Raw genomic sequence first — 16761 nt, 5'->3', positions numbered from 1 at the left:
GTGTGTGTGTGTGTGTGTGTGTGTGTGTGTGTGTGAGTGAGTGAGTGCGTGCGTGCGTGTTCGGACAGTGGAAAGATCATGAGATACTTTTACGTCAGATGGGTGAATAAGACAAACCACTAAACTTCAATGAGGGAGTCTTTTGGAGAGAGAAGGAGGGTGAGAAAGAGGAGTTAAAATTTGGGGAGAGGTGGACATATAACAATAGCTAAGTAAGCAAGACGTGAGTATGCAAAAGCTAAACTGGGTGTGTGCGGGCACACTATTGTACACCTACTGTCCATCTATACTTCTGTACAGTTGAGGAAAGCAAGTCACAAACTAATTGTGGTGTTGTGGCATTATGTGTTTAGTAATCTGCCTCTCTTTGTCTCTGCATCTCACCAGAGACATGGATTAGCGCTAAAATGATGACTGCATAATCCTTGATTTGCTTGTGCTAAATAAATATTAATCTAGCCTGCTCATCATGCTCGTGTAAGGTACAATATACACAATATGAAAGGGTTTAGCTGTTACATAAATCACAGCCTTATCCTGTGGATGAGGCAAAAGCATGAGACCATGAACACACAGACACACACTTACTCTCTGCAACGCCATTGCAAATCGAAGGGGGTGGCAGGGTGGGATTATTTGCCAAGAGAAATTAATAATCCTGGTTAATACAAAGACTAAAAAAAATCTGGTCTCTAAAAAAGTGTGTTTTCTAATTTTGTGTAGATGCACACAACTTAACATCACCAAAAATATCACATATCAACATATAACAAATATCACTCATTTGTGTTGATTCCGACCCCTTTCTTTCTCGCGCTCTGCCTCTCAGCAGGTTTGTTAAATACTGCTGGGATCATGAAAAATGAGAGCTACCATTGCTGGACTCTTTTTTTCTCACACTCACACACACACACACACACACACAAATTGACAAGGCCGTGGTAGTGCAGCGCAGAAGAGGTTAGGCAAACATTGTCCACGTCAGTCAAGGAGAGCACACACTCACAGAAAGACACAGAGAGCAGTCTCTGACGCAGGCATTTCACATCCACCTGGCAAATATAAATGGCTGGTTATACTGTATCAACTACCATGAGCCTCCGATTCTCTGCTTATTTTAAGCTATGATAACTGCGACACTTGGAAAACAACTTGTATGTGTAGCTTATTCTAAACCTCAAAAGTGGTACAATGTATTCTTAAAATGCCCATCACAGGCACAGCAGCCAGAAATTAAAAGCACAAAGTACTTTTCCAGCACTGAAATCAATTTTCAGTCCTGCTGATATTTTGGAACCTATCATTACAAACTAATGCAGCGACTCTGGCTACATGTTGGCTAACATGCATTCCTTTTTAGGACAGGAAAAAAAATGTCACAAATGTTGCCCTATTTGGTGAAAGATGTCTATCTGTATCAAGTGACCAAGAAACAAGCCGGCAGAACAGCTATCAGAGGAAAGTACAACTATTATTTAATGCATTGCACCACAGCAGTGTGGTTGCTGGCTGTCTGAAAGGCCAGTTATTACTCTATTGTGGTCTAAACAGGCAAAGACATTCTGTCTCGCCACTGTGTTAAAGTCAGCTGATTTATGTTTGCTTTACCTGTGCTTATCTGTCCAGTAAAACTGTCAAATACAGGAGAGGAGAACAGAGGAGAAGAGAACATCTGCTTCTCTATTTAACAGTTATGCAGGACACCGAGACACCTTGTTAATTGTACAGACATTTCTCTGACATGGCGACCAAAACTTGCAATTCTTTTCCAGGGGTAACAATAAAGTTTAAAGTTCAAACCCCCACACTGTTTTCTAGAGACGGTACTCGGCGGGACCCTAGCCCTGTTATTATCTTCATAAACATAATCATAGGGCAGGTATCCTGACTGACGCCACAAGCTATGTGCCCCTCACTTAAACATCTCCGAAGCACTTCTCTGACACGCCACAGAAACACTATTAATGTCTTGGGCATTTTTGACAGGAAAAATATGCGCGCCTTGCATAAGAAAAAAATTCACAGATGATCACCCATTTAGGCACACTGGTATACAGAGATGGGAGCAGGCATAAATGATTTTGTGGGGGGAAAAAACACACAAAACAAAACATACCTTTTAGCTTTGCAAGAGCTCGAATACTCGTGACAGGTCGAATTTCTGAAGCCAGGGAATTACTAATTAACTTAAGCTTTTGGCTCTCTATTTAATTAGAGAGGGCTCCAAATGAACTTTAGACCAAAGCCATTTGCTTTTAAAACAAACCCCCTTTTTCTGACAGCTGTTGTGAGTTTGCCCTCTTCTCACAAAAACCACAAGGAAAGCACAGTTGTTATTTATGCCATCATAGGCTCTTTTTCTGGTTACCGTGGGAGGGAAGAAAGAGAATGGAGAGGGGGGTGGGGGGATGAGCAATTGAGTTGAAAAGTGTACATTTTAATTGGATTTCACTACAAACAAACAACTGTCAGATGTAATTAGCGTGGTTTTAGATTAGCACCATAATATTCCTTTATCAAATAAACACCATGTCACGCAAATCCAGGGCCAGCCCGCTGAGAGGGAACCGAGATTAAATGGACCCATTACCCCGCCGTTCGCTGCAGGAAATAACCACTATTAGATATAATGACACAATAACGTATTGAAATCTAACATGTAAGACCAAAAAAACGTCCCACTGTGTCTGTGTGCTTCCTGTTAAATAATCAACATAAAATAAAGGTGTCTTTCTCTGACTGTCTTTTTTTTTCTCTGTTTGTGTGTTGCATTGCCCTTAATGTAACAACCAAGGGACTGTGGAGGTCAATGACAAGGCAGCTGAAGACCAGAGTCAGCAATATCTCCTCCTATTTTATCCATGTTTTTTTTTTTTTGCTCTCAAACAGGCCCATTCAAAACAGATATAGTACGTATTTTATTTTTTTTAATTAGACATGTATACCAAAAAGTGAACGCAATCACTGTGCTCTGGTGTTTTTATAAAATCTCTGCTGCTACTTTTACAACAGTGCAAAAAGGATGAGCGTCTCTGACAAGCCAAAAAGAACACCGGACCATCCATCACCACATCTTGACACTTGTTTAGGGTATTGTGTTAAGGAAGAGGTCCATTCTTCAGCCATACTTTGCTTTTTTAACAATTCCTCCAAAGCCTTTCTATATCTTCTCATCTAAACTGGGATGAAACACCGCAAACCTCCCTTCTTTATTTAGTCTAGGGGCAGAGAGCTGATACATCAGTGAAACCGCTTACAAAACCGGCCCTGTTAATACCTACAATTTCATATACAAGAACATTCCTGTGCCTGCTCTGCTCTTCTTCTTTACTGTCACAGAAAAAAAAGGAGTCTTATTATTTTTCTCTTTTTAAAAGCAAATAATTTAAGATTATTCCATGGCTGGTGCCAGGCCAGAAAAAAAGAGGCAGGGTTTGAGAGGGATAGTGTTGGCTTGAGTCATCTCGGGGGAGATGTGGAGACACATGTTGGCTTGCCCGTGTTAGATCAGAATGAGACCCACATTGGAAAAGGGTAATCGGATTCTTTTAATACTTTTCATCTATCCCTGTAGTTACAAAACAGACTAGAGAAGAATTCATAATACAGTTTGTCAATGTGGGTGGGCAATTAGGACCTTTTGAAAAAAATGTTTGAAATTGTATTTAAGTTTCCATGCTGTTAACAGAGTCAAAGAAGTGTTATTATTATTATTGCTATTATTATTAATAGAATAATGGAGAAGGTCTCCATGCAACTAGGGCTAAATTCGTTGGTAAATTGGTCTCATCTCTCATTACACTGTTTGTTTAAGGCCACAAGTCATGCATAATTAATTAGTCATTTATTCCCCAACGAGCCCTGCCAATGGCCTTGATATCTACGTGTTATTGCCTTCAGGAATACCACATGCCAATCATGATGCATATGAGAAACACATGCATACACGGGCATGTGCACTTGCTGACAAACATAACTGAACCAAAGAGAAACTACGGCTGATTTAATTCACATATTATCCTATCATCTCATGCATACTTTTTTATTTCCACTGATATACAGTATTACTCTCTCCTTATTTCTCCAGTTTTCCTTGTCTATTAATGTGCATTTGTCCTGTGACTGGGCTCTCTGCCATTTCAATCCCTGCCTTTGTCTTTGGCCAACGAGGAGGGAGAATGTATCATTTGTCATGAGACGTCTTGTGCTATTGTGGTGCATCTTTTCTCAAACCTGGGGAAACTTAGTCATTCATCTACTTCCGTCTTAATTCAGAGCTTGTCTCTTTTTAACTTCTCTTTGGACAAGGTAACAGCATATTTTCTTTTCTGGTTTTTTATTTACCTTGCCAGCTTTTAAAGCAATTGAAAATACTTCTGAGATCAAGCGCTAAAACTGTGTCATAAAACCTTTTCTCCTGTGCATTGTTTTGTTGGTAAGTAAAGAGGGACACACCTTCCTAAAAATAAAAGCTTGCTGAATGCTTTGTGTTGAATATCTAAAATGAGGACTTTGTGGCACTTCCATGGACGTGAAAGGCTGAACAAGTGTCCTTCACAATGACTGCATTAAGGAGTACAGGCGACAAGCAATGTCGGAAAGTGAACTGCAGCATCAAGTGTACACCGATTTACAGAACTAAAAAAAGTATAATTACATTATGTCCAATAACGTACAAGGTTAGAAATGTCAGTGAGAAGGGAGTTTCTCTTTTCATTGGAATAGTCCAATCACTGTTTGCGGTTAACTCTCCTCCTCCGTACCTGACTGCCATGCCACAGGAAAGAAAGAACATCCAGAGATGCAAATGAAAGACGAGACAGAAAGCAACAGAGAACATTAGACAGAGACACCAACAGAGATCCACAGAGAAAGCAAATCAGTGAGACAATATGAGAGAAAGAGAGAGGCCTCATTTTTTCAACAGCCTATTTTATTTGACCTAAACCTGAGAATATTAGCCACCCCCAGGGCCCGCAGGACCTCAGATCAAACAGAAACAGTCTCAAACACACGGCTCCGATTGTTCTTTCCCCACCCTGCCAAATCCCCCCCCCCCGCCCCTTTTCCACTTTGAAATGAAAAGAATAAACATATTATTCTAAATGAAATGCCCAGACCCATGTTTTTCCATGGCTAATATCCTGTATGACATGACTGATGCAAAATAGGCAGGAGAGCCTGAGAACGGGACGGAGCACAGAGGAAAGAGAAAAATCCCCCTTTTCCCTTAAGAGACTGAAGAAGGTCTGGCAAGATGGGAGAGAGACAGACATAGAGACATGAGAGAGAGAGAGAGAGAGAGAGAGCGATAGAGAGTGGGTAACGCAATCCTAACTGGCGCAGGACCAACAGCAACAAAAACATTTAGATAACCGCGCTCAATAATGAACGATTTCAATGAGGACAAAAATTACATTTCCTACAGATAACATGCCCCTTCCCATAACAGAACCCCTGAAACCACGTCATGCTCAACAGTGGTGCACTGGAGTATTATGTTAGGGGAGGGTTGTAGTAACCATATTAGTATCCTTTTACCCCGCCAGAGACAGTACTTTACTGGTTATAAGTATAGAGTTGGCAGCGCTACGACAGACAGGGAGAAATATAGACCCTGTATGACAACTCGACTAGCTTCACTTGAAAAGGCAACTATAACACTACTGGTGGCACGGCTCAAACGATTACCGATCTGCAATACACGCTACAAGGGCCACTCAAAACACTCCACATACACAAAACCGAGGATCGCTGCAGCACACTTGATCCTCACAGGTGGTGCAGGTCACAGCGAGAACATCATCCCCATCTTTCCCATCCGCTAAGCACTCACTTCCTTTCATGGCAAAGTCTGTCAAGTTGTTGAGAGGGGAAGAGGCAAGAAAAGAGGAGATATAGCGTGGAAAGGACGCAGAAAAAAGAAAGAGGGAGTCTTTGTCCTCCTCCACTCTGCTTCAGCACGTTTCCTCCTTGGGTCTGGCCAGCATTAACATATGAAAGGCGAGGGAAGGCGTGCAAAAGGTCAAAGAAAGAGGATCCTGTCCAATGAGAGACAACAAAAACAGGCCACACCGGCCTTTGTGGCGTTCATGTTCGCCACTACCCAACCTCGCGCCCCTCCCTCGACCCTGGATCATTTCCATACGCCAGATGCAATAGCAATGATGACGGTTGATCATATATTACTCACAAAGTCAAGTCGGGTCATATGGAAGTCACGGTGGCAATTTTAAGCTGCGTCACCACCCTTGTGCCCCCGTCTACCACTACTAGCAGAGCTTGCGCACAGACACACGCAGGCATTCATAAAAAAAACACACAAAAAAAAAAACACACCTGCCTCGCAATTCCAGTGTTCCCTCTGCCCAGACAGTAGCCGACCAAATCCTTAGCAAACATCTCAATAGGAAGAAAACGTAAGAACAGTGTAGTTTGATTTGATCCATAAAAGCCGCTCCCTTCCTTCCATGTAAATGCTACCTGAGCCACATCCATCCACTACATAATTGCACACTCCAGTGCATTGGGGGTGCAGTTTAGTATATACATGGAGGCTTAGGAAGCTGGGAGTTTACCCCAGTTACTCTATTATCATACATATTGCCTCACATGGCAGCTTCCATCTGTTGGCATCCAAACAAACAGCCCAAAACACCGGGCTGGTGTTTCCGGGGTCCTCTCCAGCAAACACAGTCCTCTACCGGCCACAGCGGCCAGAGACAGAGGCACCGGAGGGGAGAGAGGGAGGGATAGAGAGAAGAGGGGTAGAGCATTTCATCTCTCTTTCATCTCTGTCACCCAGTCAAGCGTTCAATGCCCCATTCAGCGCCTGCCCAGCATTATGCAAAATAATGCTAATCCCCTTTCCCGTGCTTTCACACTTGTATAAACCGCCGTTCCTGCCTCTGAAAAGCAATTATATCAGTTTACATTCCTGTCAAAAAACAGGATTAGCATGCAAGTACTAGTAGCACCAACTAGGCCCAATCTCTATCCACCTTTGGCTAGCGGGAAGCACAGAGAATTAAATGTTTGTCCACCCTCCCTCTTAAAAAAGAAAGTCCTGCTGCTTGTTTGGGGGTAGCTATTAAGATGTGTTGTAATTTGATATTTGGTTGGAATGAAAAGAGGGGCTGAACATTTTTAAAAGGCAGAACTTCTCGTCACTGTTACTTAGGCCCAAGCTTTCTTTGACGAAATATCAGTCTTGTATAATAATCAAAAACAAATTCAGCTATGTCGCTACACAGGGCCATACCGGACTCAGAGTCCCAGTCTCGCTACACAGACAGCAGTGTGTTACACATGTGACACACACAGACTAACACACGACACACAGCTGAACTGCTGTTGTCCCATCCGACACATTGCTGCCACATGCGCACAACCCTGCCCATGCACGAGTGCTCATGCAAACACACACTGAGCAGACAAGGAAGGATGGCTGAGTATTTTTCAATATGCAAATGCTCGTACAAGCGGAACGTGTGTAAATAGGAGTCATTGTGTGCTGGATTAATCTGGACATTTGGGCCTCTCTCTCTCTCTCTACCGCTCTCATGTTGAGGGGGGTGGGGGGGGTAGAAGGATGCACACCCATCCTGACTGACGACAGATCAGGGGACATTAGTCAGCACAATTAGCCAGGTCGTCATGGCGACTAATGAAATTTGGCAAAGCGGCCAGCCAGGGACTTAAATGAGCTAGCTGGTTATGTACTAGCATGGGGGGCTGGCTGGCTGGTTGGCTGGCTGCTGGCTCGTTGCCTTACACACACCCATTATTCTTTTTTTCTGCCGTGGTGGTACAATAGAGTCACTTGTATCTTAGCCGATACCCACCGGCGGTACAAGCTCTCCGCCTGACAATTTGCATATGTTAATATAATTAAGTGCTAATTACACTAAAACTCGAATATTCACAAGTACCCTCCCTGGGAGCTACGGAGGGGCTTGATCTCGTTCCAAGTCTTTAACCCTCCTCCGCCTCTTGCTCAGTGTGTGTGATAGAGAGAAAGTGTGTGTTAGCGGTGGTGCCCCAGGGCTGACAAAAAAGCCCCCCTCTTTGAGACACAATGCTGAGCTGTTGCGGACTTCTTAGCTTCTCCCCCTACAGGCCTCGCTGAGCCAGGAGGCGTTGACACACTACTACTGCAGACCGTCACCACACACACACACACACACACACACACACACACACACACCCACACACACACACACACACACACACACAAAATAACCAAGAGAATATCTATCTAAAATATTCAGCTGTTATATAGCTCTTTGCATCAAAAACTACATGCTTTGAACAGTTGCATAATACATGTTGCATAAAACACTGTATTTTAATCCTACGGCAAAAGTGTAAAAGAGAGAGAATTTTATAAAGACAACTTAGCCAATCACAGGCAAATACGATGATCCAGCTTGGAAACCTTAAAATTGAGAATTTATTTTTACTTTGTAAATTCAGCCCCCCACCATTTGTGTGAGGAGAATGCTGGAAACACTCAATATTGAATATCCTCAACACTGGTGCCCAGAATTATAGCAGTTATTTAAGCCATAGTTAGAGACAAAAAATCTACATGATTCCCCCCAGTGAGTATGCGTGTATGGATGTGAGAGTGAGTGTAGGCCTGCCGTTTTGATAATGGAGAACAGGCAGTTGTGCTTTTCACATCGTAATGGCCGTGAATCAGAGAGGAAGCCAAGCGGTCGTGCTACAATTAGAGCTCTTTTGTGCCTCTTCCTCTGTCTCTTTCTCCCTCTCTATTCGTGTTTTCACTCGCTGACACTCTCCCTATCAAGGGTATGTTAAAATAGTCTACTCTGCTCTGCTCTGCTGCAACGGCTGAATGGAGAGGGGAATTGTGGGTCTGAGTGTGGGGAAATTCACACTGTGCTGCTGGACACGCACACACACACGCATGCACACACGCATATGAACACACACACACACACACACACACACACACACACACACACACACACACACACACACACACACACACCAGATGGTACAGGAAGGGGGATTAAATAAACACACAAGCACAGACACACACCTGACAGACGCCTCTGTGTGCACTGTCCCTTAATGAAGGTCTATGGGGAGTCAAAGGGTCCAAGCTCATTTACTTGACTCTCAATGAGATGCAGCATTATGACTATGGTAATACGCTCCTCCCTTCCCCAATAATCATACATAGGTCATTGTGTCGGAGTGATTCATTTCTATCGCACACATACGCCAGATGTTATTACGCAGGAGAGTAAATCTCTCCAATGGATGTTGATGGGCTTCTATGCAAAAGAGACAAAAAGTGGAGGAGAAAAGAAGAAAAACTGATATTGTTATAGCAGTTTGGCGTGTAGTAAGATATACTGTTCACTGAAGCATGACGTCTCATAATGCAGGTTTGGATGTAGCTCTGTGAGTGTGTGTGTGTGCGTGGGGGGGTCTTTGAGGGGGGGAGCTCCCCTTCACTAATACCTGCTACTCGGATTACCACAGCGTCTCAAGTATTCAACTGGACTCATATTTTCCCTTTCTGCCCTTTTAGTCAAATTGGCTGTCTTTACACTGTAAAGCGGCGATATAGCCCTCCTTACTACGGGCCTATGGGGGATCCACGAAGAAGAACATTAAAATGCAGCGATAGCCTTGTTGCAAAGCTCCTCTCTATTTCTTTCTCTCTCTCCCTCTCTCTTTCTGCAGCAAAGGCTTCTAAATCATCCAGCCTCCTCTATTAGACGGGAGACTTATTGAGGTAGAAACCATAAAAAATGAAGAAGGGAAATTTAATCCCTGAAATATTGATTTGCACATTAATATCAGATAGGCCGAGGGCAATCTAGCCGGGTGGAAATGACACATTGTCGACCCCTAGGAGAGGCCCGAGCCAATCTTCTAGCTGCATGTGTCTTGGGCCCAGGAGTTATACGACAGACTCAGCCCCTGTCTCCCTCTCCCTCTCTCTCTCCTCCTCCTAGTACCCTCTCATCCCTCTCGCCCCACCACCCCTCCTTCCATCCGCACCCTTAATGAAGGCTGCAATGCTGAAAATGCATTAGCTTTTAATAATCAAGAAGCATTTTCAAGCCAACAGCTATTGTCCTCCCAGGGCTGTCATCCCATCGCTCACACTATATGTTTTTGTATCCCTCCCTTTTACTGCCACAGGGAAAAATGAACGTTACAAGCTGCTTAACTAACATGCAGAGATATACACACCCAGCCTTTGATAATACTAAGACGGCACGCACAGAAAAACAAAAACAAGGGGCCCCGGATTCTGCAAACAAAAACCTCAAAAACTATCTCATTTGCAAGACAAGAAAATAACAGTGATTCTGTTATTATAGAGTGAGACAATGCCATCATTAACTGATGAAATTCACTGCAATTAGACAGGATCAGCTACTCTCATAATTTCACTTTAATATTTTTTTTTTTATTAGGCCTAAGCTGCATTTTGGTAATCTGCAGATGCAATTAAATCGTCTGACGAGAGAGAAGATCCATCCTGTCCAAAAAGCATCAGTGCTCCTTTAACAATCTATAAAATTGATTGGATTTAACATGTAATTGAGAGAAATGCAGTAACATTTTTATTTAATTGAATTTAGCTTTAAAATGTATATATCACCTTGTCTACACGTATACTATTAATAACAATAATAATAACAATAACAATCATAATCATAGTAATAATCATAATACTCATAATAAGTATTATTTTTATTATTATTATTATAACTATTGCTATAACTATTAATAATACAATTCATTAATTCTGATACTTAAAGCAGTGATAACGGTCCGTATTTGCTGTTTGAGATTCAACAGAAAAACCCGTATTTTGATAAAAAGTAGGCACACCGTATGTCCAAAAAAACTGCACAGTGTATAATACAAACACATTAGTATAAAAACTGCTTTAAAATGCTATCTTTCCTGGAAGAAATGCGTTCTGAAATCCATATAAAAAAGCCAGAAAAGCCGTGAATAAATAGAGACAGTCCTGTGAAAAGGTCCTGAACACCGTTCATTTGGATCGTATACAGTCTCTCCACGCACACACACTCACTACACCATTACATACCCGGGTTGGAGACTGACTGGCCCCTTGGCCCTGATGTTTTGTTTTTTTTTCCTCCCGTGCGATCGATGTCCCCCCTGTCACTGTCGTGTCCCAATCCAAGCCAAGTCTATCTACCTACCTAAAAAAAACAGCCATCGGGGTGCAAAAATACCTGAGAACCCCTACCTCTGCGCTCTGTCTCCTCTAAATAGATTCTAAACACCAATCGGCAACTTAAAGAAGAGGTTGAAACCCGCATCTTTGGGAATTAACATACGGAAATGATAAACCCACCGACGCGGATAGGGACCGAGGGTGGAAATGGAACTTGCAGACTATGAATGAAAGCCAGAAAATTAAATTGTGTTAACATTAATGACTAACAACAGAGTATGACTTTCGGATACATTCTGGTGTTTCAAATGCCGGTAGTAAAGAAAAACAGGAGTCCCAGGAGTTGGCTGGCTCTAAAGGGACTCGCCGTGCTATCAGTTGCCCAACGATCGCTCTCCCTCCTGGGCGACGCAGCCACCCACGCCTCGGTAAAGTGAGACTACTCTTTGAGCGCAGCAGGTAAAGATGTAGCTACGGAATATGTTCGGCAAATGCAAGTTGCTTTTGTATCGATCATTTAATATAGGTATCACTTCGACTCTTTTTTTAAAGATATAGCCTACTTGTTCGCGAAGGGGATCGTGTCGAGAGACTGATCGTCAATTTGTCTTTGAATGCCAGGAAGGTGCATGGAACCCCATGTGTTAAAAACTGACTTTGAGCGCTACGGTGCATCCAAAGTATCTCTTCAAATGAAATATCTGATGATTGGGGACTGGAATAAGGAATCGGGAAGTAGGGGGGGGGGGACATCAAGCCGGAGCCCTCGACTAGAAACAAGCTCAAAGCGGACATGTCCGAGGGATCGGACTCCTGGAAAGGCAACACCACATCCGCAAAGCCACAAAAGAGGAGAAACGCTCGTCTCGCCTCGCTTCATCTAACGTGGAGTATTCAATGTATCTGTCCACCACACAGTCTCCATAACACTAGTCAAATCTTAGCAAAAGGCATGTTTGGACGTGATATCCTACGGTAATTGCACGGACACATGCGTAAGAACGCCTCCGACCCTGTCAGTCGCTCGTTTTATTTTACCCAAAGCGCCGGAGTTGCACTAACATCACGATATCCGCCTTTATTCTAGACTAAAAACACCCAGCACCTGTTATCCAAACAGCCCCGATGTCAAAGATCCACCAGCGAGATAGATAATCGATACCCGACCCCTAAATTTAACACACACCCCAAACTACTCAATACAAGTTAAAGGGAGAGGTGCAAAGGAAAAAAAAACTTACTTTCTTCCCCCTCCAAAGCCGTCACCTCCGCTTCTCTCTTTGCTCTCGGGTTTATAAAACAGTCACATCCAGCGGCTTGCGTAATTGGACAATCAAAACGTGGAAAACAGGGGAAATTACAATAATCCTCCAACTTTATATTGGGAAAAGGGGGTAAAACCACAAATGTCAAGCGTTCAGAGAGCTATCCCTTATTTTGGTTCCGGTGGCGGTGAAACGACGTGTCGACGGGCTGCCTCGCAGTTTCTCTTGTGGACGGGGGTCGGGAAACGGAGGAAAGGAAATGAAAATCCGATATGTCTTTATTCTGCTAATTATTATCGTTTTAGCCCTGTTTAAAAAAATGGCTGATTAAGTTGAGTGCGCATGTCTTTGTGTGTCTATTTCCCGATATGCACTCTGGGAATGGGTAGAGAGACACAGAGAAAGAGGGCGAATGAGAGAGAGAGAGAGAGAGAGAGAGAGAGAGAGAGAGAGAGAGAGAGAGGGAGGGAGCAGAAGAGACGGGGAGGGAGGGAGAGAGAGAGGAGAGAAGTGTAATTAGTGAGTTGATCAACAGTCTCCACATTGCAAATGACGCGCACACGGAGCCCTGGCGGCCACATAGGTCCATGCCCGCAGAAAAATCCTATTGTAGGCTCTCTCTCTAAGGGCCAAATAACATGTAGAACAATGGACAACCGCTTCCTGCACACCAAAAAGGCTGGACTCAGAATTACTTACAAGTACTTGGAAGTCATCGTTTCCTATATATATATATAAAAAAAGATGGATATGATTTCTGTACTGAAGTGCAGAATGCTCCAACAACTTGATTTAACAAATACAAGATTAGTGTTTTGTTCTACCAATAATGCTGATTTGTTGTATTACATCACCTTGATTTTATTGATTATGACACTACAGGTGAATTAATTTTTCGAAGAAGCCTAGAATGAACAGTCCGAGAAATTTTCAGAGTATAAAAATACTTGTGACTGTGAGGTTTGGAGCAATTCATTAAAATGTAAGAGATGGACTTTGTGAACAACACTTTTTTTAAATCACTAATGTGCATAAAAACAGACAGAAAAACACACCTGAGGGAGACAATTAATGCCACACAACTGTATGGTGTTGCTCATCAAAAACGGGCCTGCACATAGTGTAGAATACATTTCATAGGTAACCTAATTTATGCACACACATGTGAGTAATTTACGCTGCACATGGATGCACCGTTTGGGCTCTTTATTGCATTCTCTAATAATATAGTCGTTTTTTTCTTGGACTGAGGATAGTATATCTTATCTGTTGCATATATGGCACAAAATAAACGTCCAAGCATAAAAGTCAAAGCCACAGTGCATCAAAGTAATCAAACACATGTTGGAAAGCCATCACTGCCCTTTTGGGACCGCTGAGGGATCGTGTGGGTTCAATAGAACCAAAATTGCAAAATCAAATACAGCAGGGTCACACAAAAATCCCCCTCTCTATTCAAAGCTCCCTTCACTGGCGTTTACATTTAGTGTCCTTACAAAGTGCCCCATAATGTTGGCCCTATATCCTAGAATGCAACCCGTTTACAGTGTGTTCCCCCCGGTTTCTTAATAGTGGCTTTTGGGCAAGAGGAAGACTTAACACAGTCTGAATCTGGGAGAAAATCAAGAGATCTTGTACGCCTTCATGGAAAAAATCGAAGCTGGGGGTGCGTTGAACTGCATGAGCCGGGGCTTGGGATGTGATGATAAGGCTGCTGCTGGCAAGTGAACTACGAGGTCTACTTTGCAGCCACATTGACTGGACTGCACCCACACCAACTGGATCCTTAAGAAGCCAAGAGATTCGATCCCGACCCGACCCGAGGCTGGTTATTCTGGCTTTAGAGAGGTCTCTGACAAAGGGGGTGGGTGGGTCGAGGTGAGGAACGGAGGCGTCACTTTTCACCCGGATCCAACGCTCCTGCTGCTGCCGCTACCGCTGCAGCTGCCTGCCTGTCCTCCAGGGGGGTTTTCTAGCCTGTCAGCCTTGGGAGGCGTCGCACACAGACGGCTTGGAGAGTCGAGTCAACCCGCTGCTTCAGCGGTCGCGCAGTCCAGCGGGGCCGTGCATCGAGCTTCATGAAGCTGTATGGAGTGGAACTATTTCTCATTCGACTTTATACACCTAAACGGAGGACTTTTGTAAACATAAACCACCGTGTTTTTTTCTTCCTTTTTCTATTTATTCGAGTATCTCCGCTTCTGTGAAAGGATGTGCTTATTACCCACTTTCTATAATAAAATGTGTGCGCGCTCTTGATATATTTAACGGAGTTGCGTTTGTCAGTTTGTTTCTTTTCAATGAAAAAAAGAGAAAGTAAAAAGCGGATTTAGAGAACTGATATAGGCTCCCGCTTATCTCTTAACCTCCTGCGTTCTGTAAATCCCCCCGGTGTCCACCCTCCCTCTTCCTGCAGACGATGCTCTTTCTCCGGAGGACCGCTTGACAAAAGACCGCGTTAACTAATATTTCGCCCCATTTCCATATCAGCAGCATCCTCAATTAATTATAGATTTTTATCTGTAAACTCTGGTCTGGTGTCTGTGTGTGCCTGCTTGTGCCTGCTTGTGTGTGTGTGTGTGTGTGTGTGTGTGTGTGTGTGTGTCTGCGTGTGCGCGCGAGTATTTGTGTGTTCTAAAGCAATTCAATTTCTAGAGACATGGACCAATATGACTAAAATTAAACTCGTTTAATTATAGTGTGTTTATCAAACATTATTGCCATTGTGTTTTTTTTTCTAATGCACCTACTGACATAAGAAAGGCAGCATTGAACACTCGAAGTGATCGTGTGCCACTTCAGTGGATCAATAACTTTGAAGCTTCCGGAGATATTACCTTAAAGGCTTGACACACTGAGAGATACCATGTGAAGGAGAGAGGAACCATTGTTGCTCCATCGATAAATTCTCTGAAGTTAAACAGAAAACCTGAATTGATGTTAAGTTAGATTTGTATTTGTTATGATTTTTAATATAGTGATTAAGTCAGGTACAGCCCGTCCTCATGCCCCCTACAAGCGGTCAGTGGTTTCTGGATGTGCATACAGACTTCCACCTTGTTTGCCCTATGCTTCGGCGCCCTCATGGGGTTGAATGGCTGACCCCTCTGCCTCCTCAGGACGCACACAAAAACACGCAAAAGCCCACTGCTGTGACCCGCACCATGCCACAGTGACCCACTGGCCAACTCTCGTCCAGCACACACATGCACAACCAAGCTTTACAAAGGCCCACAAAACAGACAATAACAAGTTAAGTGTAATTCTTTTCAATGCATGACAACAACAAAAGATGATGCACTTCAGAATAATTAAGCCAAATAAAAATGCACTTGAAAACTCTTTCTTTGAAAATAAGTGCAGTAAACAAAACTGTATTTTCACCCCAATAAAATAAAAATATGCCACACGGAAATCCTCGCAATGTTAAGTCACTCGCAAGTTTCCATATTTGTCAAATTAAGACGCAGAGTGGCAAAATCAATTAATTGAAAGGAAATCAAAAAGGCAGAATTATTTCAGGGATTTCAGCGAAATTAATGTCAAAGAAAAATATTTCTTTAACTTGTTTGCTGACAAAACACTCCACAGACAAGTAAGCAAAAGCAATAGTCTCTTTAGCAATAAAAGAGCAAAACGTAGAAACAGTGAGACAAAATGAAGTTTTTGCCCATTTCTATTCAACGTAAACTCTCTCTCGACGTTTTCACACTCAGCCATCCAACAACGGTCCATAAATACGCAATCGTTATAAAAACTTCAAATTGTCCTGCTCTTACCTCTTTTAAATCTCCCAAAAAGCACAAAGTATAATAAGCCATTTAAAGAGCAGATAAATAAAAACGTAGACTCTCGGTACCTTTGGTATAAAACATTCCGTTTTTCTTCTTTTCTGTCTTTCTCTTGCTCAGTAGCGATCCGATAATAGCATATGGAAAGTGTTTTCAAAATGCCCAGATTTGGCACATTGTCATTGAAAAGAGAGGAGCGCAGTGATGCGGTGCTACAACAGGGGAAATGAGTTGCGGATTGGACGCAGCCCGCCTCGGTGCGGACTTATCCCACTTTAATTTAATATTCCGCAATCACACACACTAGTGATGGCATATAATTCAAGGAGAAATTCAGAGGGAAGGAAATGCTTTTGTGTGTGTGCGCGTGTGTTTTTTACACCACTTTATTTGATTAAGGAGAGAGGCAGCACAATATTGTCTTTTTCACCCTGTTTCGCTTCTTCTTTGCCTTCCCCCATCTCGAGTCAGTTTTTATGTTTTTTTTATTTATAGGCTACATGAA

At 42.9% G+C, this 16761-nt stretch overlaps 1 protein-coding gene across 3 annotated transcripts in view; it reads right to left on the bottom strand.

Annotated features, from left to right (window-relative positions):
• zfhx4 (zinc finger homeobox 4) overlaps nucleotides 1–16421 on the bottom strand; it is an 83079-nt gene extending 66658 nt beyond the window's left edge. Inside the window, exon 1 of one of the 3 annotated variants that reach the window (XM_034861503.1) lies at nucleotides 16325–16421. The gene's annotated coding sequence lies outside the window, so the exon portion shown is untranslated. Of the gene's footprint in view, nucleotides 1–11107; nucleotides 11231–12441; nucleotides 12845–16324 lie in introns of those variants that run through there. The other 2 variants (XM_034861501.1, XM_034861504.1) reach the window with 2 other exon arrangements.
• Nucleotides 16422–16761: the final 340 nt, after the last annotated feature.

Source organism: Etheostoma cragini, chromosome 22, assembly GCF_013103735.1.
Source record: "Etheostoma cragini isolate CJK2018 chromosome 22, CSU_Ecrag_1.0, whole genome shotgun sequence".
Classification (NCBI taxonomy): Eukaryota; Metazoa; Chordata; class Actinopteri; order Perciformes; family Percidae; genus Etheostoma; species Etheostoma cragini.
Note: the sequence above shows the minus strand (reverse complement) of the source record. Positions and strands in the feature narration are given on the sequence as shown.